General features: G+C 30.6%; 1 long non-coding RNA gene across 2 annotated transcripts; it reads right to left on the bottom strand.

Annotated features, from left to right (window-relative positions):
- Positions 1-11,558: 11,558 nt before the first annotated feature.
- Positions 11,559-16,097, bottom strand: LOC145332409 (uncharacterized). Of its 2 annotated transcripts, XR_013884174.1 has the most exons (4): positions 15,965-16,097; positions 14,788-14,910; positions 12,435-12,522; positions 11,559-11,743 (listed from the first exon to the last, which is right to left on the bottom strand). It is a non-coding gene; the product is annotated as an uncharacterized LOC145332409 (long non-coding RNA). The 2 variants fall into 2 exon arrangements; XR_013884175.1 differs by lacking the exon at positions 12,435-12,522.
- Positions 16,098-25,554: the final 9,457 nt, after the last annotated feature.

Genomic DNA, 25,554 nt, shown 5'->3' with positions numbered 1-25,554 from the left:
GACACTTTATTTAATTGTGAATGGTTGGTTCATTAAGTTTAATATCTAACCATTTCAACAACTAATTGTAATATACAGAAGGGGTAATTTTGTGTATCATTATTAGGAATGTACAGCAATTTATCAGTCATTTTCTTATCTCCTGAGATCCCTGCCATGAAGACTAAGAGGTATGAATAGGCTTGAATTTGTGTCTCCTTGAAAGTTTGGCACAAGTCTATACAACTCATACATTTCATAAGTGATGGAACAATGGGCAAACAATGGATGTAGAATATACATGGATATTATGACAGGGGAATATTTTTAGACAATTTAGCCCCTTAACATGAAACATGCATCTAGTTGGGGATGGGGTAAGGGAGGTGAAAGGGGGGAATTGTTATTTAAGTCTGCCGAGTGGTTCACTTTATTAGATATAATGAAAATCTGGTGTAATAACCATGTAATAATATATCCATTATGCAAGGACAAGAACATATACAAAACTAACTTTTGTAATGTTATTACCTGTGAGGGAGGGGACATTAGGCTGTTTATTACGCTAGTCCCCAAGTTCGTTGGCTCTTTCTACAACCTTGGTGACTTTTATTGAATTTAGATGTGTTGGTTTATTAAGTTGAGTATCCTAATGTTTCAACCAAAAATTATAATCTACAGAAAGGTTAAATTTGTGTATCACCATTGGATATTTACATCAATTTATTGGTCATGTCAGAACTGAAGTCATAGTGTCACCTATAACCACTTTCATGTAATCTCATATTGATGCTATAATAGTTATTTTTTCGCATCGTATTATAAACAGCTTTCCGCGGATATAGAATGTACAATTATAAGATCAAATACCGGTTCTTATTCACCGGAATCGAATATAGTTTTTAAAGTTCTTCATATTATAAGACTTATTGGTCTCTTAAAATTTGATGTTTATGAACAAAAAGAATATCTTTAGTTGAAATTAAATTTTTATCTTTAGACTAAAATAAGGACCAATATCAAATTTTATAGTTTTAAACAAAATTGATATTATAATTGCTTGATTCTAAATGTTATTGATATATCATTACGCAACATATTTTTATGTACTCACATAAAATGATGCTTGCATCTGGCTAAAATAATGATACCTTTCATCCACCCTCTTTACCCCACCCCATCCCTTCCCTTCTTACTGGATGAACAAACTGACCAAGTCTACATTAGCAAGCTAAATTAATGACAAATTTTCCCCTGTCAATATCTAGTTATAACAAATATCTATTGTTTTTCCCATAATACAAGGATGACAACATCCATAAAAGTGAAACTCTGAAACGTTAGGACAAACGAACATGAACACTTGTACAGTGTAAGTATTAATTAATCAGAATATAAATGTATAAAAGTCGACACAAAATTGTAAGGAAAAAATGCTAAAATACAGTTTAATATTTAAGGACATTCTTACATTTTTAGGAATTGAATATAGAGATGCTTCGCTTATAACATTGTACTTTATTGTCCTAGGAAAAGTATTCAAGAAATCAGATTAATCAGATAATAATATTACATAAAAATTTGTCGTTAAAACATTTAAGAATCAACATGTCTAAATGGACGTATGGAATTCTAATATTGAGTAAAGAGTTGCTACGCTTTCTAATTCGTTCCTTACTACTACAGGAATCACTATGCAAAGTTTGAAATCTAACATGCCTAAACGAAAAGAGCTAACCGTTACAAACGGACTACAGACCGACCCTATTTAAAGAAAATCTTTGCCTTTACAAAAGAAAAAAAAATCTAAAATATCGTGGATAACCAAGCTAAACTTACTCTATTGATATGCAAAATATCTCATTATTTTTCATAGAAGCAACTTTATAACATAACAGACTATCCAATAAGCTATAGTTATCTATTTTCTTTTTAAAAGCGAAGCTTTTCTATAATTAGGGTCGGTCCGTCCGTCCGTCCGTAACGGATAGCTTTTTTCGTTAATTGAGGCATGTTAGAATTAATTGTCCTATCGATTTTAAATTTTGCATGGTGATTTAGAAAGCGTAGCAACTCTATAATCATTACCAAAATGTCCGTACGTCCATTTTAAACATGTTGATTTTTTTACATTTTTAACAACAAATTTTTATGTGATCTAATCATCCGAATGATCTGATTTTTGGTATATTGATTCCTGGGACAACAAAGTATAATGTTGTAAGCGAAGCAACTCTATAATCAAGTCCTAGATATGTAAGTATGTCCATGAACATTATCCTGTATAAAGCAGTTTTCAACAAATATACTTACAGTTTTGCTTCGACTCTTATACATTTGTATTTTGATTATTCAGTTCTGACACTATATAAGTGTTCATGTCCGTTTGTCCTACCGTTTCTGTGCTTCGCTTTTATGGATGTTGTCATCCTTGTTTATGTGTCATCTAAGATGTATAAATATAAGGGAGGGAGGGTACATTGGGCTGTTTACTACACTAATACCAAAGTCTTTATGTTGGCTTTGGTTGACTTTTAATGAATTTTTATTCGTTAGTTCATTTATTCGAGTGTCCAAATGTTTCAACCACTAATTGTAATCTACAGAAGGGAAAATTTTGGATATCATTATTTGGGGAAGTACATCAATTTATCGGTTATTGTATGAAACCTTCAGATCCATAATGTGAGTTAAATGACCTCTTATTTCCTGAAACATTTACATTTAATACATGCATATGTATCATATTACATTATATAATTTCGCTTTTGATTTCAACTTCTAAGCTGTCTTTCAGGAAATAAGGAGATATTATAGTAAAAAATAGCTACATGCGACCATGGCTCAACACGTAGCGAATCCGCTCGTCGTTGGGGAGGTGATAGGTTCGAACCCCGGAAACCGCGTCATAATTTGATACATTAAAAATGGTTCATACTGCTGCTGCTATGTCAGGTGAACGACATAAATAGCTGGAGTAGGGATAATGCTTTGGCCTATAAACATGCGCAACTCAGTATTATGCACAGTTAGGACTTCTTAGACAAAGACAGTGAAATCAAAGGGTTGGTTGTCTGTTGGATGTTGCTTAATCTAATAACTTTGGGCGTTAGAATATCGCATCCCATTAAATATAATCATTAATGGTATGCTTTAGGCTATTATCCCTTTACCCTGCATGAAGAATAGTATAAATGCACTGTTAAAGTTAAACCATATATAAGCCTATTTATGGTTTAGATAGATATGGGTCAGACAGATAAATAAGTAGATAGATAGATAGACAGACAGATAAATACATAGATAGATAGATAGATATAAAGATAGGTAAATTGAAATGTACAGTTAGATAGATATACAGAAACATTTGTAGAAACAATAGTCATGATTATACAGTGACTGCTTTTTAGACCTTCTTACAACCAACCGATTTTAATAATCATGGTGTAAGTTTTTATATTTTGTAGAAGAGTTTTGAAATCCGCAATTTAATTAAACAAAAATCCTCGAGTTTTATTCAATACTCATTCACTAACAAAGTCATGCCACGAAAAACGCCGTTTGCTCCAAACCAGCTTATCTGGATTATTTAGAAACTGAGTTAATCTAAGTGTAAATGGAAAAAAAAAATGTCTGCCCTATAAGAAGAAAACAAAAGTTTTAGAAATTTATATTTATAAACGCATAATCCTGATATAAATGTCTAAAACTTTTGATTTCTTCTTATAGGGCAGACATTTTTTGTTTTCCATTTACACTTCAATACAGATGTGGGGGGGGGGGACGGGGGTGACCATAACTCGGAAAAGCTACAGAAAGCAACAAAAACAAGTTATCTATAATAAATGCTCAACTATATTGAAGCTCCTAATCTGTTTAATTTAAAAACTTTTTCTGCAACCTAAAGATTGGTTCTTGGTATTTGGAATAAAGTACAACTTTATCAGGGATCTAAAGGGATAAGACAATGATAAAGTGATGTACAATCCAAATGATTTTAAACAAAATTACCCCTTCTGTAGATTAGCAGTTTAAATAATAGCACGGTAAACTTAATAAACCAATCAATCAAAATTCAATAAGATCTATAGCCAAAGTTGAATAATAAAATGTTATTATAAAAATTTGGGTACTAGTGAAAAAAACGTCCTTATTATAGATACAGAAGGTTAACAATATGGATAAGTAGCGAAGCTCACAAGAAATCACGGATGAGTGACATACAGACAATGGGATTTAGTGAAAAGAGCAGATATGAGAATAGGAACTTAACCCTTTACAGTTGGGCCCCTTGCCGCACCTTAATCAGTCGGGAAGGGGGGGGGGCCCTCTATTATCTCAGTTCCTATTAGAGCTAGAGGGACATTTTTTGTGCAAGTTCCCTGTTTGATAATGAAATTCCGACCTTAAGTGAGTCAAAGTCAATTATCGCTTCCTTCACCCCTTTATTTAACAACCTTTGTTTTTAGGTCCTTTCTTACTGATAAATTTCAAACGGCTGTAATTTTCTTATTTTTGAAGCTAGAAGAACAATGTTTTTACAGGAAATGTTTATCTTTATGTAAATTTTATATTAGAAATATCAAAACATAAATTTCAGCGGCCGTAGCTGTACTTGGCAGCTGCCAGCCGCCGCAGTCTGCGGTCGGCGGGAAAACGGCGGCGGATATTTATGAAATTTTAATACGTTATGTAGACATGTAAGGGAAAGCTTAAGTTTAAAATTTGAAGTCTCTAAGCCAAAAATTGCGGTCACAGGAGCCTTTTAAAGATTTCTGGAGACCTGAAGGATCAGGACCTGCAGGATCATACCTGGAATCCTGTGCCCGCCAGGATGAAGATATTCAAAAAATTCCAACTCTCAGTTATGTGTCATACCCATACTTAAAAAGTCACGCAGTTTGTGCTCCTTATCTTTCACACACAGAAAATGAGAATGAAAAAACCGGATGGGGGGGGCGTTTTATCATACCAAAATACTAAAATATCCTCTAGTAGTACATCCTTAAATTAAATACAGGTGTTTTTAAGTCACTTTTAGGTTCCAGGTATGATCCTGCAGGTCCTGATGTTTCTAATGTAAAATTTTTATAAAGATAAACATTTTCTGGAAAAAAATTGTTCGTTTAGCTTCAAAAAGAAGAAAATTACTGCCGTTTGAAGTTTTTAAGTAAAAAAATACCTAAAAACAAAGGTTGTTAAATAAAAGGGTGAAGGAAGCGAAAATTGACTTAGACTTATAAAAGACTTAAAATTAGCTCTCCGGCTCTAATAGGAACTGAGATAATAGGAGAGGGGGACGTTGAACGCTCCCACCCCCCCCCCCCCAACCGATTAAGGTGCGGCAAGGGGCCCGATTGTAAAGGGTTAAAATACCTGGCTACAAATAACTATATGACATTGACCATGTCATGTATTTTCGCTACTTCTGGATGTTGGCATCTTTGTTGAAGTTTTATTAATTAACTAAAATTGCAATCGACACCATGAATAACAAAATCTAAACTTAAATTTAATTTGTAAAGTTTATTTTGATAGCAATTCTACTCATTAATTAAAATTTTGCTGTTTTTAAAAATATGCAATTTTCTTCGTCCTTAGGGCTAACATTTTTTGATATTCTGTAATTTTCTTGTTTTTGAGCTAGAAGAACATTTTTTTTGCAGAAAATGTTTATCTTTATGTAAATTTTATTAAGATATATCAAAATATAAATTTCAGCGGACGCAGCTGTACTTGGCAGCTGCCAGCCGCCGCAATCAGCGAAAAAACGGCGCTGGATCTTTATGTAATTTTGATAAATTATGTAGACTTGTGAGAAAAGCTTAAGTTCAAAATTTGGAGTCTCTAAGTCAAAAATTGCGGACACAGGAGCCTTTTAAAGATTTCTGAAGACCTGGAGGATCAGGACCTGCAGGATCATACCTGGAATCTGAAATTGACTTGAACACCTGCATTTCATATGAGGATGAACTACTAGAGGATATTTTAGTATTTTGGTAAGATAAAATGCTTTGTTAAAGTCAAAAATATATTTTTGCTCTTTACATGGATGACCCTGCCAGGTTTCCTGGCATCCTGTGCCCGCCAGGATGGAGATATTCAAAAAAAATTCCAACTCTCAGTTATGTGTCATACAATAAAAAACTTCCCTAAAATTAGTCCTTTATTTTGAGATCATACTAAACTATCTTCTTTATATGTTATAAGTAAATAATATGCGATAATGCTGCGCTATTAAAAACAGTTGGTATTCTTGTTGTACTATAGATTGCATATTCGTATTTGTTTCTTTTAATGTTAAGTGATAAGACAATGGACGAATAATATATGTGCATCCAGAGATCTAAAGGGATAAGACAATGGTCGATAGAATAATGTACATACCTAATAATTATACACCAAATTACCCCTTCTGTAGAATACAGTTAGTGGTTGAAACGTTTGGACATTCAACTTAATGAACCAACCAATCAAAATTTATTAAAGTCCTTAATGTTTTTTCTGTAGATTAATGGCTTCTTCGGGGATTGACCTTCTCCGTTGCTTAAAAGTCTAATCTCTACTACTATGTAGGTCAAAAATGCTATCTAAATAAATACTCAATAGTCCCAATGCACTACATATTTTTTAATACCTATATTTGTGACAACTTTTGCTTAACAGAATCTTCCAATTTTTAACATTAACAAAACAGCCTGCTTAATTGCATCAAGATCTATATAGCAAATAAATGTCTATAAATGAGCTCAAGTTTTCTAAACAATAACTAAAACTCATAGTGCTCCAATAATCCATAATAATCATTGGCCAGAACAATAAGACCCATTATTTTACTGCATGAAGAATAAATTTTATTTTTTATTTCATGTTGCTATTTGAATTATATTAAAGTATCTGATTTCTATTCATAAAACAGAAAATTCAAATTAATAATATAGTAAATCTAAAAAAAATTTGTTTTAAAATAAAATGATTAGAGCAACATGTCCATATTGTGTTCAGATATTAAACTAAAATTTTAAACATCTTAACCATTTCAGGACGATAACCTTAATTGAAAATATAAGGATCCTGTAAAATTTTAAAGAAAGATATGCAAAACTATGAATACACTTTTAACTAAAAATAATTTATTTATTAAAAAGACGGAAGAAACGGGAAGTGAGAGAGAGGGACTTGTAATCTTAAATAAATCTAGCCAAAAGCGGGATATTTATAGCCTGCCACCTCTAGTTTTATATATCTGTATAGGTAAAAAAAGATTTATGGGTTTTGTAGAAAAAAGTATGAACACTTGCAAAATTAACAGGGTGAGGAAGATTAGTTGTATGTGTGTTTGGATAAGGATAAGTTAGGTTATATTGGGTACTGCATTGCCCTGCAGGAGTAAAGACCCAGTAGTGGTAGTTATTTTCAATTTATTTCAAACATAAGGAGGACAATTGAAAGGCCCTTTCCTTTCAATTTAATATGAAGAATATAAATTCTAAAAATGTTTTAGGGAAGGGGTAATATTCTAGGGGCAATTTATCTTGGGCGGGTGTTACAGACAGATACAGACATCCTGTAATTGGTTAGTAATAATGATGACCTTTATGGGTATGCTCAGGTTTAAGACCTATCCACGCAACTTGAAACAAACTCCTCGTCATATAATTGCAGTGTAAAGCGTCCATTCGCTGTAAAGACAAACAACCAACGACCTTTCTTTAAGAAGTCCTAACTGTGCATTGTAATGAGTTTTAGGCTAAGACAACTGACATAGCAGCAGTAGGAACTAGTTTTAATGTTTTTTTGTTATGACGCAGTGTAAAGCACAAGGTTCGAACTTATCTCCCCGACGACGAGCGGATGCGCTACGTGTTGATCCAAGGTCGCGTATTAATTTTGGTCAGTAGTGCTTAGAGCACCCTGTACTTAAAAGCAGCAGCTTTTTATAGATAATCCATTAGGTGTAACAAATTGTTTGCTGAGGAAGGAAAACTCTCTCTGGATAAACACTTTATAAATGGATATATTATTATTACTTGAATGTTGCACCAGATTTTCATGTACTCTAATAAAGTGATACTTCCAGCTCAAGGACATCCAATTTTTTACCATTTTACCCCCCCCCCCCCCCCCCTTTAAAATTTACCCCTACCCTGTGGGTGCCGTAGGCATCTCAAACTATTTAGCAGGGTGTATATACCCTCCCCCCAAAACAATTTGGGGGGAAATACCCCCCCCCCCCCAAGATAACTAATCCTACTATTTTACTACTAAATATTTCATAATTAGGTAGGTAATTTTATCCCCCTTCGCGCGTCATTTTACCCCCCCCCCCCCTTCCCCCACCAATAAAAAAGCTTGGACGCCCCTGTTCCAGCTAGCCAAACTAATGATATCCCCTTTTTACCCCATTCCTGAATGAACAAACTGACCAATAAATGAGGTCCAAAATAGCAACCTAAATTAATAAATTAATAATAAATTTAATTAATGAATCAACCAATCAAAATTCACTAAAGTCCTCAAAGCCAACAAATAAGAAAATGTAAATATAAAACGTTGGGGTCTTGTTTGATAAACAGCCCATTTTCCCCTCTCTCTCTAACAATCTAAAAACACTTTTAAAAGGGAGCTATTTTCCCATATTAAAGTGTTCACGAAGCTGGAAAAAAGCTGATATATGTCACTTATTAATGTTTTTTAAGAGTACTATTTTAAGAATTAAGTCTTAAATACTTCCCATTTAAAAATAAATCAAACTTTAAAAAAACGAATTTATTCCCTTGAAAACATCGTTGTAGTTTGTGTTTAATTATACATATCTAAAAACCTATCAAAATCGACAAATAACAATCTTTTAGTTGAAGTTTACTTGCAAATTTATAGTAAAATAAAAGCTTTTGTTACGTACCCTATTAAACTAACTAAAAAATGTTGAAATTGCTATCTACGGATAGATTAAAAATTTTCTTCCGATGGTCACAGAAATAAAGCCATATAAGGTAAAGAATATTACTGATAATGGTACCTGGATATTCATTTTTTCCTTTATTTAAAAATTTATATAAATATCCACATATCTACATGGCTTTAGATATGTGACGTTAAAAATCATTTGAAATCATTTAATTGCTTTGTATTTGTATGATAAAATGTAATATAACCATTGAACAGGATACATACAGGCAATTGATAATATTATAATTGAAACTATAAAATTAAGCTATTCTCGTGACCATCAATAATGTATCATCTTATTTAACGCCTATCTCAAAAAATGCTTATCTCAGAAAATGCTTTTTTAAAATACATTTTAAAAAGCAAAGCATTGTTTTATATCTAGCAATCAATATATTGATAAGAATATATTTTGATATCATTAATATGACTTAATTATATTCATTTTGTATAAAGACACATTCATGTATTGAAAATTGTTAAGATAAAGTCCAAGCTTTTTATCTTTAACTAGTGGCTATGCCCCTAGAGGCCTCTAGTGGCACTTTAAATGTTTTTTTTATATTTGAAATATGTTTATGTTGCATTTGATATTTATGTTTCATTGAATGCTCTTTGTTAAATCAAGAACCATAATTTTTTTTTGATTTCTTGTGATTTCTCTTAGAAAGGTGGTGGTACCCTCCCCCAAAATAGTTATAAATCTTCCCAGGACCTATGAGAATCTACCATGTTAAGGAGAACCTTAGCAGTTAGCGAGATCCTTTGGTACAAATATACAGACACACAAACACAAAAACACACAGACAAACATCATGTTACTTTATTATAAGTATATTAGCTGAGAAAACAGGTTGGAGCATTTTTTGAGTACCTTCAGGTTGAAATAAACACACACACACATACACACAACATACAGAGTACGGACCCCACAGAACTTGACTGTATTAAAGTTTATTCTTCAAAACATGGAATAGGATAAAGAGCACACAAATTCTATTCTTTTATAATAGATTTATATAAAAATCTGTTATTTATGGATGTACAATCAGAAGAGATATTGAATCAAGCCAGTCAGTAATTAATATATACAAAAATGGGAATAAAATAACATGTTTTTTCAGTTATGGGAATACAATTATTTACTTATTATAGTTATTGAAATTGTCCTATATTGGTCCAAACTTACAACTTAAAATACACTGAAGGGACTGCAACTTTTACAATATTCAAAAATGTTTGGTTTCTATATTTCAACTTGACAAAATCCGTTGGTACCATTTGTACAATGACAGGTAAGAGAGGGGACGAAGAAAGAAAGAGGGAAACACAAACGGCTAATATAAGTTGGGTTTATAAACAAAATCTGTATGATTATAAATCTATAAATTAATAAACTTGTTTAACCAATTTGTCGAGATTTTACATAATATCACCAGGGACGTCCTAGGGGGTGGAGGTTAAAGCGGTAGGCATCCCCAAAATTTTTAATTTTTAACCCCCTTAAAATAAAAAAGCTTAGACGTAGCTAACTATATGATATAAAGATTTCTTCCTCCAAAATGAACTTGGTGGTGCTGTAGGCATCCCAGAAATTGTAATTTTCAATTCTCCCCCCCCCCGCCCCAAATAAAAATTCTTGGACGTCCTTGAAAAGCATGTTCTATGTTATTAAGATTTTCAATGATTAACAACCTTTTTGTTTTAAAGACCCAACTCTGTGTGAATGAAACAGTCATATTACTGGATAAAAATTAATTAAAATCAACTTATATATTATCCAGATTTTATTTTATTGATGACCTTTTCATTTCAAATCCCCAACTCGGTTTTTGAAAACAGACATATTTCCTTACAATAATGGGCCCTGATAGTTTATTTTATATAAATTTTTCATTTAAAATGAATGTTTAGTCAAAAAATATGTATGATGATTATAGGAATACGAATTTAAGGCTTTTAAAAAATTTAAATAAAAAACTAAATTTGGATATCTAGGGTTTAAAAATAGGCAGGTATTTATTGAAATATGGCTCTTTTGCAATCATTTAGAGAAAAACAAAAATGCCTATGTTTATGGAAATACTTTAGCAAGACTGCTTAATTTTTTGCTGGATATATATAGCAAATACTATCTATTTACTCTTTTTGCCCAATTTTATTCTTAAATGATGTAATTTCTGAAGATTTCAACAATTTTTCATATGTAAGTGTACCTGCATAGATATATCAATATTTGGTAACTAATTTTACGAAATTAACACAGGTTTTATATTTTATTGTAAATCAAGTTTGAAAATTTATTTCAAAAGAAATGTAGTACAACAAAATTTTTGTAGTATAAATTTCATTTTTTTTATGTGTAAGCAAAGAAAAGGGTGATTTTTCCTTAGTCTTATAAGTGCACAGATTGTTGTGTTATTTTTGTGAGAAATGGATCTCGGCATCCTTAATTAATCTATTTCTAACTTAGTGGAATTTTTAAGGCATTATACTATGAAAATTACTTAAAAAATAAGAAAAAGGAAATAAAAATGCAATTTGAAAAAATTGCTTCGCGATCACTTTAAGCGAATTCTTTTGAGACTAGAATCATAATAGTAGTAACTTAAATAGCAAACCATATCCAAAATTAAAAATTTATTTCTTATAATTAGCAATAAAATTAATTCTAAAAGTAAATTAAAGATTATCACATTATTAAAAAGAAAAGTAATTTTAATGTTGAATTAAAACAAGAATCAGCACATGCACATGTGGGCAGCAAAGATGCACATGGTTCCTTCGGGGCAGTCGTTATCATCATCACATCCTAGATAGAAAGATAGATAGAAAGATAGATAGATTGATAGATAGATAGATAGATAGATAGATAGATAGATAGATAGATAGATAGATAGATAAATAGATAGATAGATAGATAGATAGATAGATAGATAGATAGATAGATAGATAGATAGATAGATAGATGGATAGATAGATAGATAGATAGATAGATAGATAGATAGATAGATAGATAGATAGATAGATAGATAGATAGATAGATAGATAGATAGATAGATAGATAGATATTTAGATAGATAGATAAATAGATAGATAGATAAATAGATAGATAGATAGATAGGTATATTAATGAGCACATTAATTAACATTAACATAGATAGATAGATAGATAAATAGATAGATAGATAGATAGATTAATGAGCACATTAATTAACATAGATGAAGGTAAATAGTTAGATATAACATAATAATAATATATAATAATATAGTTAGACAAAATTGGGGGGGGGGGGGATTTTTTACCTAAACCTTTTCTCTGTTGGAGGAAATTGACCCTACGTAGCTTAATCTTGCCGGGCTATTTTTATAATTACTAGACCACCTTATTGGTAAAAATATGGAATATTGGGAAGCTAATACATTTATAAAGAAAGGGCTTAGTTTAATTACCAATCCCCTATAAGAAACTCTCATTGGAATTTCTAGACCCTTAAAGGCACCTTATTGGTAAAAATTTCTAGCACATGCATTGGTGGGCAGCAAATATACACATCAAGTGTTCAGGGCAATCATCATCACTATCACATCCTAAAAGATAGCAAGAGATATCAAGAGAAAATAAGAGATAGCAAGAGATAGCAAGAGATAGCAAGAGATATCAAGAGATAGCAAGAGATATTAAGATATATCAAGAGATATCAAGAGATATCAAGAGATATCAAGAGATATCAAGAGATATCAAGAGATATCAAGATATATCAAGAGATAGCAAGAGATATCAAGAGATAGCAAGAGATATCAAGAGATATTAAGAGATATCAAGAGATATCAAGAGATATCAAGAGATATCAAGAGATATCAAGAGATATCAAGATATATCAAGAGATATCAAGAGATATCAAGAGATATCAAGAGATATCAAGAGATAGTAAGAGATAGCAAGCGATTGCAAGAGATAGTAAGAGATGCAAGATATAACAAGATATAGCAAGAGATATCAAGATATAGCAAGAGATATCAAGAGATTACAAGATGTAGCAAGAAATAACAAGAGATTGCATGAGATAGTAAAAGATAGCAAGCGATTGCAAGAGATAGTAGAAGATGCAAGATATAACAAGATATAGCAAGAGATTGCAAGAGATTGCAAGAGATTGCAAGATATTTCAAGATATTTCAAGAGTAAATAGATAGAGAGAGAAAGAGAATAACATAATAGATAACCCAGAATGAAAGGTAAAGATTATATATATATAGGTAGAGATTAGATTTATAGAAAGTAGATAGATAGCAATATAGCAAGATAAACAGAAAAAGTCAACAAAAATATTGAAATATCTGCCTATTATAAAATATTGCAGGATATTTTCTGTATGGACTTTATTCTAGAAGTTGATGAATTCAAAATATACTACAAGGATGACAAAATCCATATTCTTCTCTATATTCTTTTGTTCATGGAGGGAGGGGACATTGGGCTGTTTAATAACTTTGAGGACTATTTCAAAATTTTGATTGGTTAGCTCAATAAGTTGTGTGTCTATACGATTTAACCACTAAATGTTATCTACAGATGCGGTAGATAAAATTGGGGATGTAAATTCGTTTATTGTCTTATCCCTTTAGATCCCTGGCTTTTGTTGTATGACCAACGGACAAAATTGAGAATAAATTGCATACTAAAAGTTCTGTAGAAAAAGGTAACAGCATAATAAGATTAGGAACACAGTAATAGTGTCTGACTGATTATGACGTAACAAAAAAAATTAGCCAATGAGAGGTTACTATAAATTTTACCATTGGTCAATAACGGCCTCTCATTGGCTATTTTTTTTGTTACGTCATAATCAGTCAGACACTATTACTGTGTTCTAAGATTAGCAATCTATCTTGAATAGCAGGCAATAAAAAATACAATTCCAACACAACGTTACGGACAAACAGACAAAGTGAATTATAGAGTAACTTTGCTAATAAAAAGAAAATTTAATATGTGTCAAAACTGAGAAAAATCACTGTGTCATATTATAACATCAGAATATTACCAGGAATCTAAAAGGATAAGATAATGAACAATAAATTGGATGTTAATCCCCAATGAGGATACAAAAATTACCCCTTGGCAAAATTGCAATTAGCGGTTGAAACATCTAAAACCTCATCTAAATGAACCAATCAATTAAAATTAATTGAAAGTCAATAAAGTTGTTAGGAAAACCTAAATATAAAACTTTGGGGACTAGTGTAATAAAAGCCTAATTGTCTCCTTCTATTCTGGAATATTGATCAATGCACCATTGCATTGGGCAAAAATAAACGAAAGGGATCAAATTATTTAAAGATTTTAAAGGTTCTATGAAGCAATAATAGGGTTTTATTATGAAAGAAATTATGTATCAACTTTTTAGACACCTAAACGGATTTTCAATACTCCCAGCTACTCTTTAAATCATTTTTTTCTGTAAATTGAAGACAAATTGAAGCAGAATCAGGATTGTACAAGAAGTCCATCTCTACACAGTCCTCCCAAGTAGCACATGTAATACAATCACTCTTGGGTAACACTAGAGACTAACTGGTTTTTTGGCCAGATACCTGATATCTGCTTTTAGAAATCAGCCGGTTATCAGGTAATATGTATTCTGCCAAATATTTATCCGGCCCATCCCTACTTTAAAGTTTACCTGGTTCACAGACAGCAGAATCAGGATTGCACCAGAAGCCCATTTCTGTACAGTCCTCTCCAGTGGCACACGCAATATCCTCAATCTTTGGTAACTCTAGCAACTATCTGATTATCTGGCCGGATATTCAGCCAGATATTTATCTGGCCCAACACTACTTAAAGATTACCTGGTTCACAGACAGCAGAATCAGGATTGCACCAGAAGCCCATTTCTGTACAGTCCTCTCCAGTAGCACACGCAATATCCTCACTCTTGGGCAGGACTAGGGACAGGCTTCCCAGGAAAAGGACTGCAATATTGTAGATTAATATAATAAAATATACAGGGCATCCAGTGATATTTGAGAATCGTAGGAAGGGATGCATGAGGGGTTAGACCCTTCAGCTTCCATTTTATTTTTAAAAGCGAAGCTTTTCTATAATTAGGGTCGGTCCGTCCGTCCGTCCGTAACGGATAGCTTTTTTCGTTAATTAAGGCATTTTAGAACTGTCCTATCGATTTCTAACTTTGCATGGTGATTCCTGTAGTAGTTAGGAACGATTTAGAAACCGTAGCAACTTTATAATCTTTACCAGAATGTCCGTACGTCCATTTTAAATGTGATGATTTTTTTACTTTTTTAACAACAAATTTTTATGAGATCTAATAATCCGATTGATGTGATTTTTGGTATACAGATTCCTGGGACAACAAAGTACAATATTATAAGCGAAGCAACTCTATAATCAAGTCCTAAAAATGTAAGTATGTCATAAACATTATTCTGTATCAAGCAGTTTTTCAACAAATTTACTTACAATTTTGCTTCAATTCTTATTCTGATTATTCAGTTCTGACACTATACAAGTGTCAATATCCGTTTGCCTACCGTCTCAGTGCTTCGTTTTAATGGATGTTGTCATTCTTGTTTATTTATTTTATAGTTGGAAAGGTTGATGTACTATCTTATAATTAAAAAGACTTCTATAGAATTTGCACTTTTAAAGATAATCACATCGTTCCAGTGAATAGAGAGATTCTTTTTATTTTATTATTACTAGCTGCTACGCCCCTGGAGGCTTCTAGGGATACTTGAGGGGAAAAAATAAGAAATTTGACCTTCTAATTTAAATTTTAATTTTAAAAATAAACTTAGCATAATTTTCTTTGTGTGATGTGTAATATTTTAATTTGGCAAATTCTTGTATTAGGATTGAGGTACCCTTCCCTGGAGTCATAAGACGTTTCACTGTAAAGGAGAACCAAATCGGACCAGCGGTTAACCAGATTTTAAGCTAAACACAGACAGACAAACACATAGCCATCCTGCTACTTTTATATAATGATTAAATATAAAACTAGACCTGAAAGAATCAGAAGAGCAAAAGTAAATCTCATTGTTAAAATTATCCAGTCAAAATTTAACTGATTAATTTTTAATAATTTTTTATGCGTCACAAAATGATAAAGAAGAGATAATATTGTTGTTCTGATATCAATGAAATTATTCCAAGCTAAAATTTTTATAAAATTGTTTTTTCTTTACAGAATATTTATATTAAGTTCTTTCACTGAAACCTACTTCTGGAGCACAAGAACACTTTATTATTTGCTTTATACATATATCAAGGCCTTGCGAGGCTACTAACCCTTACTTAACCTAACTTAACTGAAATAGACATTAAAAAAGGCATTTTTCCAAAGGGTTTTCTTGTGATCTAAATGGGATAAGAGAAAAGCTGTAAAAAAAATAATATATGTCTTGGCTTGGGATTAATATCCTTAAAGCTGCAGGGCCAGATCTATTTAAGTATCATGGAAACTTAGTTTTTTCTTTGCCAGGTTTAAGGCTATTTCAACGAGTATCATACTAATAAACCCTTACTTATTGACTTGTATTTTTTTAAAGAGGTTAATAAAGTTGTAATAAAAAAATTTATTTACATTTTCAAAAACTAAACTAAGTTTAGGAGCAGCTAATTTTAAAATGTGTGATATGGAATGTTTTTATCTTTCAGAAGTTTGTTTTGTTATATGAAAATAAACATAAAACAGTTAGGGAGTTGAATCCATTTTTATAGAAGCAGAAACATAATCTATGATTATGGTTTGGACCCTCTAAAACTGTAATCTACCCTTCCACTTTCCCCTCTCTTGGTGAAGATATCTTCAACGCCGATACGATTTTTGAAATGTAAGATTCCACTTTCAATAGAGGCGAAACTGGAATCATACATTCATGTTTACATATCAGCGTTTTCATAAACATTGATTTCCTTATTTATATCGACATAATAGTAATGTATCATTCTACTTTCAATAGAGACAAAACTGGAATGATACATTCAAGATAACATATCATATATTTAAATCGACATAGTAGAAATGGTACATATTAGTTAGTTTTTTTATATTTTTATTTGTTTGAAGTTTTTAAGAAAAAAAGGACCTAAAAATAAAGGTTGCTAACACTTAACAACCAGGCCCATTTCCGGACCTTAATAGTTCAACGCTCCCCCCCCCCCCCCCCCCCCCACATATCATCTCACATATCATCTCAGCTCATCATTAGAGTTAGATGGCAAAAAAAATTGTGCATGTTCCCTGTTAAATAATAAATTTCCGACTTTAAGTGAGACAAAGTCATTTTTTGCTTACTTCACCCTTTCATTTAACAACTTTCTTTTTAAGGTTAATTAAAATGTTAAATGGTTTTAATTTCCTTATTTTTGAAGCTAGAACAATTTTTTTCAGAAAATTTTTATCTTAAAGTAAATTTTATATTAGAAATCTCAAAACATAAATTTTTTTATTCGTTGGCTTAACAACTTTGGGGACTTTTACTGAATTTGGATCTACTATCTATAATACAAAGTAGAATGATGTCTTTCTGTCTTTCTGTCCGTCCATCCGTCTGTCCCTTAGGATCTCAGTAACAACAGAACCGATCAGATTCTACTCTTCAGGGTATATACCTATTGGTCCTGTTGTGGTTTTAAGCTATTTTCTTGGGGGATGGGACAACCCCAACACCCCAAAAAATGAAAATTCCCCCCCCCCCAAAAAAAAATATTCTGGTGATGCTCATAAATTATGGGCGCAGCACCAGAATTTTTATTTTTTTTAAAATTACCTCATGGGGCAAAGCTCCTAGAGGCTAGGGGCGAAGCTGCTAGTACTTAATAACCTAACCATTCAAAATCCAATAAAAGTCCCAAAAGTTGTTAAGCCAGCTAATAAGAAAACGTTATCATAAAACTTTGGGGACTAGTGTAATAAACAGTCCATTGTCCACCTCTCTCTATGCTAGTTCCCAAAGTTTTACAATAACGTTTTCATTTTTGTTTGCTTAACATGTTTGGGGACTGTTACTGAATTTTAATTGGTTAGTTTATTTAGTATAGTGTCAAAACGTTTCAACCACTGAAGGCAAATTACAGTAGGGGTATTTTTGGGAATGTACATTCATTTATCGGCTATTGTCTTAAACTCATCAGATCACTGGTGGCGATAAACTTAAATTAAAGTACCTAGAGGTTTTGGACCAGCTAAGAAGGTAATTTCAGTTCAATGTTCCCTACCTCCCTGGGTACAATAAAAGTTGTCTAAAGGGAGGGAAAAATGGACGAAAAATTGAATAAATTCTGTCTATAATAACATGAGAAAACAGAATGAGAAGGACAGTAGCACCCTGTAATCGTTATCAGAAAGTCCTGAATGTCCATTTAAAACATTTGACGAAGCTTATTATAATAAGAGTTATGACAATATAAATTGATAAGATACAAACAAAATGTTATTGCTTCTAAGTGACGTTTTCTACAAAAAGGGTTGGTAGAAGTCTATATGTATGTCTAAAAAAATCACTCTTATGGTTTGCAGGTTTCTATAACTATGTCTTCATAATAATGCCTATAATAAGGGAGGGTTTAAATTTCAGTAGTACCCAAAGTTTTATAAACATTTGTTGGATTTATAATTTTTTTTACTTTTATTTAATCTTAATTGGTTGATAAAAACTGGCATTGTCAAAACTAAACAGCCAAGATTAGTTGTTTATTGCATCTGTTTTTCCAGTTTTGTTAGTCCTGAAGGGGCGAAGGCCCAGTCTAACAAAACTGGTGTTCATATTACAACTTTTACTTTACTATTTGTAGAAAAATGTCTATAATACAATACAATACTTGGTTTCAAGTATGGATTAGACGGGTCTGATCCAGCAGATATTAATTGGTTTTGTAGCCATACTGGAAAATCATAAAAAATCATGGACAGAATGGCGGACAGGCAGAAAAGTGAATTGTAGAGTACCATCGCATTTTATTCTTTCTTAGTTAGTATTCGTATCCAGAGAGGGAGGAGACAACTGACTGTTTATTACAATAGTACACAAAGTTTTACAACAACGTTTTCTTATTCATTGGCTTTGGGGATTTTTACTGAATTTTGATTGGTTGATTAAATTGTGTTTATAAACGTTGGAACCACTAATTTTAATCTGCAGAAGGGGTTATTTAGAGCGTCATCATTATGGATGTGCATTAATTTATCGGCCATTGTCTTATCTCTTTATATCCCTGATATGTTTCATAATTTTATTTGTTTGCTTTGCTTAAAGGGACTGTGAACGAAAAAATTTCTCATCAGATTATCAAACCTTAACATCATATCATTAATATAATCTCAAATATAGGGCAAAACTGTCTCTTGTTTCCTTAAAAAACAGCTTTTTCCAACGCTTTTTACTATGTCCAAGTTTGGGGAAAAAATTTCCTGACTATATAAATGTGCAGTTAATTGTCTTTTTTTCCTTCTATAGCTAAAACTAAACTTTTTGACATAGTTCTCTATTTTTCCTAACGGTTAAGCTCACCTTTAACAATATCCTTTCTGTAAACCAATGTATAGTTACTTAAAAATTGATAAAGTAATATTTTTTATTGAAAACCAAATACAATAACAAAGCTAGAAACAGGTTATTTTATTAGTATCCAAGTAACTTTAGATGGCCCATCTCTTGCCCACCTTTATTTACAAATTTGTAAATAATAAAGGTGCAATATTTCTTTATAAACAGTCTGATAAAAGTGTAAACTAATTCTTCAAAGTAGGTTATTTATTGTCCAACACAATAAAAAAGGATATCATTATTTTAGATAACCTATGAGATTCAACCCGTTGTAGACTTTGAGGTATTTTTTTGTCAATAATACAAATTTAAGATAGATCTTTATTACCTAATTACTACATTACAAAAAAAAATAATTGGCAATTTTATATTACAAAATAAATTCCTTAACAGTAACTAAATTGTTTCAACTATATATGACAAGTTAAATACCCCTACAAACATTTTAAGAAACAAAAACGTTCAGATTTTCCTTGTTTTTTCCTTTTTCCCTCTCAAAATACCATAAAATCAATGCATTATTCCTAGATATTTTTGTTAATAGGACATTTTTGGTTGATCAGTGTAGTGAAATGTGCTTAGAAAATGTTAAGATTTGATAATCAGATTATGTTCACACTCCCTTTAAGTGAAAGCTTTTCATTACATTAGGTTTTATTAAGTATGTGTTATAACATATAACATAGGCCAAAGTTTAAACTTTATCTGAGAGTGATAGGACAATGGCAGATTGGTTATCATACCTTTTTACCATTATCCCAAAGTTAATTAAATCTATAAGGCCTTTGAATCTAATTTATTAAGCTATTTGAAATATATTTAAATCTATTTTTACAGTTTTAAAGAATTACCTTTACATAAATTCAATCCACCTACAATGAAAGCCAAAATAGACAGGCAAAACTTCTGAATTCTATTTTGTACTTCAGTTTGAATTTTTATTGGTTTAAAATAAATGCACATTTAAAATAATCTTTGTCTAAGAAAAGATAAATATACCATGTGTGATTTTGTTTTACTTTTTGGGCTGATTATTATCACTGAGAGAAAAGAAAAAATAAGTATTTTTTTCCGTTGATTTTTTGGTATCTGTGCATATAAAAGGAAATGGAATTATCCTCTTAGAATTTTTTTTATCAATTTTGAAAATTTTGGTATCTACCCCCTTCCTCCGAGTGTGACTCTCATTGGTTGGAGTTTTTTTTAGCAAAGAGCATCACTGTTCGTTTTTTATTAAATGAATAAGTTAGGGTACAATGTTTGGCACTTTCGATATAAGTAAATGATAATAAAAAACCCATAAAATACGATAATAAATTCAGAAAAATCGATGAAAATAGTTTTCATACTAAATTTTGGTTTTTTATTGTTTTTGAAAAATGTCATAGTAGAAGATGAAAAATGTTGTCTTAGTTTTTCTAATGGATCTATATTCTCTGAAATCTAAATTATCAAAATAATTTTTTGGTAAATGATTATACGATATATGTCAAACATTTTATCAGAAAAAATATTTTAAATTATAAAGTAGAAACTTGAATAATTTTTCTTGTGGAAAAAGTTTTCTGCATTAAGGTTTTTGTACTGCCAATACATGTTGGGTTTTATATTTAAAGAATTTCTTTAAAATGTTGTTTTTTTACCTTGTATACCAATAACGCAATATTTGCTATCAGGAATTTAGGTACATTAAAAAATCATATTATAAAGCATTTGAATTAACAAAGGTTATGCTAATATTTTTACCATTTAAGTTTATTTAATATTTAAAAAAATATCACAACCCTCCAAGTTGTAGCTACTTTTCCTGGACATATGATTTGAAGAATATGATGTGATGTAATGTCATATAAGGAAATTTTAATATTCATTAAAAAAATGTTATTTTTGCATATATGAAACATTTTAATGTGTTTGATGGCTAAAAAGAAAGATAATTAAAATTTATTTCATATTATATAGTTTAAATTACATAAGATAACCTAGAAATAGTAAAAAGGCCCTTTTCTTTTTTTGTCACAAAACAGAAATTAACAAAGATTTTTATTAAAAGACACCTTAGTGTAAAAATTTAAAAGTTTAAATATGGTCACAAAAAGATTCAATTAGTTTATTAAATGTTTCATTTTCATCAAATAATGATTAAACTCTATTACAAAGAATAAAGTGTGAAAAGATGTTCTTGTTTTAATTTTAAGTAACTTAAAATGCATTTTAATACCTTTTAATGATTTATTTTCTAAAACATCATTTTATTAAATGTTATTGATTTTTAAAATTATATATTAGAATGTTTTTAAATTTTGTTAACATTTTGTTTTAATTGTAGAAAATTGGTAATTCTAAACATTCAAAAAATGATTTCATTAAATTTTCATCACTTAAATTGCATGTTTGATGAAATTTTCAACTGATAATTAAAAAAATCGTTTAAGTTTTATTATATTTTTCTTTGAATTGTTTAAAAAATATATTATTGTCAAAAAAGGAGAAGTTATCCTCAAAAAAAGACCTAAAACATGAAAATTAACACTTGTAATGAGATTTTTTGCTTTCAGGCTTAATTTTAAGTAATTATTGATATTTTTTGTAAAAATGATTTTATATAAAAAGTTTTCAAACTCGATTTAAGTAGTGGTGCAAAAAAAGGTTGCAAACTTTTGCAATTTTCTTGCCAAAAAAATTTTCTCGGATTTTAAAAATAGCAAAGGGTGTTATTAGACGTACTTACAGATACAATTGCTAAGTCAATTTGGCCAAACACTAAAATAAAGTTTTTACATCTGAGGGTGGAACAGTGAGCATAGCATATTTATTTTCAGATGCATATAAATAAGCTGAATGGACATTTGAATGTCAGTTGCCCATGGCTTGTGGTGCAGAACTGTGATTCTGTTTACCAGACTAATGAGGCTTATTTCTCCACTTACCCTCCCTCCCACCCCTCCCTTCCTTCCTGTCCAACATAATAATATTTTACAGAAAAAAATTATTTTGTTGTTGGGGGGGAGGGGGGGTACCAAAATTTTAAAATAGAGGAAATTACCAAGGAAACACCCAAATATGCCTTTTTTTGGTATTTTCCTTGAAATATAAAGATATCTTAAAACTGATTGATTGGGCTTGTAAAGGAACCATTTGAGTATCTTTGGTCGAAAAAGGTCTGATTTGTGGCCAAATAATAATGAAACATATAAAAAGGTAGCACACTTTAAATACTCAGTCATTTATAGTAAAAGTAGCTTATATAAGTTGAAGTGAAGAAAAAGGAGGAGTAATAATTGATCCCTTCCTTCCTGTATGCAGTTTATGAAAAAAATTAAGATTTGACTGATATAAGCCAAATAAGCAATGTTTTTCATTGATTACCTGTAAGTAATTTATCAAAAATAGCATAATTTGTTATATAAGCCAAATAAATAATAATTTTCATTGATTGCTTATATGTAACTAGCGGCTTCGCCCCTAGCCTCTAAGGGCTTTGCCCCAAGAGATAATAAAAAAAATATAGTACTACTGGTGCTGCTTATAGTCTAATGTGTTCCCAAGAAAATTATTTTTTTTGGGGGGGGGAATTTTCATTTTTGGGGGGGTTGGGGGTGTCCCAACCCCCAAGAAAATAGCTTTAAACCACGCAAGAAATACCATGCTTTAGCTGCTGAAAGACTGCCACAAGTTGACCCAATACCCCAAATTTGAAGTCTTCAGCTTCTATAACAAAAAAGTTCTAGGCATTTTAAAATGACATTTTATGTACTATGAAAATTTTGAAAGAATTTTAGTGCTAATGTTAGAAATTTTGAAACTGAACTACGTGACCTAGAAACAAAATTATAAGCTTAATTTCGTCATAAATTTAGGTTGCCAGTAACTAATTATATTTTTACAATAAAAATACCCATTTTTATAGTCAAAATCATTAAAAAAAATTAAGTTTAACTCGCGTTATACCGAGTGTACTGTAGCCAATCAGAAAGCTGAATCAGCTAAGCAACCAAACACAGCTGAGCTTGTATTAGTTTACCCCTGTGTTTCCTCTATGATTTTGGTTTACAAATGCAATTTAAATCGAATTTTTTTCATAGATTTTGACTATGAAATTTGGTGTTTTTATTTTAAAAATATAATCAGTTACCAGCAATCTAAGTTTCTGAAAAAGATAAAGTTATAATTTTGTGTCTAGGCAACATAATTTAATATTGTTTTTTTTTATGAGCATTGAAAATCTTTCAAAATTTTCATTGTACATAACATGTTATTTTGAAATGCCTAGAACTTTTTTGTTATTGAAGCTAAAGATTTTAAATTTGGGGTATTGGGTCTAATTGTGGCAGTATTTTAGCAGTTAGAGCGTGGTATTTCTTGCAGGCGCCCTTTAAGGTCTCAAAGTTGGACAAAATAGTAGGTGTTAAAGATCGACCTACATAAAAATTGGTAAGACCTAGAACTAATCCGTAAAAACCTTTTTAACTAAGAATTGTCCATACTTTTCAAATCGGTTGAGAGCTTTAAAATAGAGTTAATATTTTTTTTAAAATGTCCAGAGTTGGTGGCAGGGTATTTTCAGGTAATTTTGAAAAAAAAATTTAATTTGATTTTTAAGGTCCATTTTCAGGTTTTCAAAAATTCAATATGGGCTTTTTAAGAATTAGGCCAAAAAGTGGGTAGGACAGTGGATTTTTATGAAAATATTTTATTTTTAAAGAAAATTTTTGCAAAAAAAAATAAAATTTCCCATCTTTAAAAAAAATGATTTTTGACATAGAAGGAATAGTCTAATCCTTATGAATTATTTTGTGGATAATCCCTCTAACCTAACCTAATTATGTTTGATTGAATGTTTTTCATTGATTTTTTTTTGGGTTGAAAAAAACGTTATTGGTTTAGCCCCCCTGTGGGGTATTAATCAGTAACGACTTTCAGTCCAATTATATCAAACTTCTAAAATCCTAGGATAACCTGATAGTCTTTTCCATAAGCTTTCTAACATTCTTGGTTTCATTAGAAAATATTAAACTGTTTTTAACCTATTTTTAAATGGGGTGTCAAAAATATACTAGGACTCCTATAGAATCAGACTGCAGAGCCCAAATTTGAATTAAGTCCCCAATAAACTATTTTTGGGGGATTTAAAAATTATTTTTTAATGTTGCTCTGGTCATTTTGACTAGAGCAAAAGGTCTTTTTTACTCAGGGTAATATTGTGGCATTTGGAACAATTTATATATAATTCACTTTATATTGATACAATAAAAAAACATAACTCTGTTCAATGGAAATATTTTTTTTTCTAAAACAATTAATTTCATTGAAAAATCTAACATATACAATAAAACATATAATTCTAAAGTCTGAACCAATAAGAAGTCTTTTTTCATTTCAATTCTTTACATTTCAAAAAAGAGTGTTTTCACAAAGTGACTCATTTCCAATGTAGTTAAATAATTTTCATTTAATCAAAATGAAAAGAATGAAAACAATACACATAAAACATACATACTTTTAAAAAATATTTTAAAAAATAAGTTTGAATAATCCTATATTATATCATATTTGTATAAGTGACAAAAATAAATTTGTTGTATTGCATAAACATTTGTACAATTATATACAATTGAATTAATTAATAAACGACTTTCTTAAAATAATTTTCATTACTCATTTGATACACTTTTAAAAGTATTTTTTAAATAAACAAAACATCTTTTATAAAAGGCTCTTTGTATGTTTTGTTTACTTAATTAAGAATATACAACAATGTTTAAATTATGTATAAAATCTATGCTTTTTTCACAATTGACATAATTTTAAAATAGTATGGTACATTGTCGATGTTAAAAAAGTAATGGAAGATTACAGAAACATAGATATTAAAAATGTAAACCATGATTCTAGTTTCGCCTCTATTGAAAGTGGAATCTTACATTTCAAAAATCGTATCAGCGTTGAAGATATCTTCACCAAGAGAGGCAAAAGTGGAATCTTACATTTCAAAAATAGTATCGGCGTTGAAGATATCTTCACCAAGAGAGGGGAAAGTGGAAG

This window comes from Acartia tonsa, chromosome 11 (assembly GCF_053477335.1).
Source record: "Acartia tonsa isolate MP-2025a chromosome 11, ASM5347733v1, whole genome shotgun sequence".
NCBI classification, from domain to species: domain Eukaryota; kingdom Metazoa; phylum Arthropoda; class Copepoda; order Calanoida; family Acartiidae; genus Acartia; species Acartia tonsa.
Note: the sequence above shows the minus strand (reverse complement) of the source record. Positions and strands in the feature narration are given on the sequence as shown.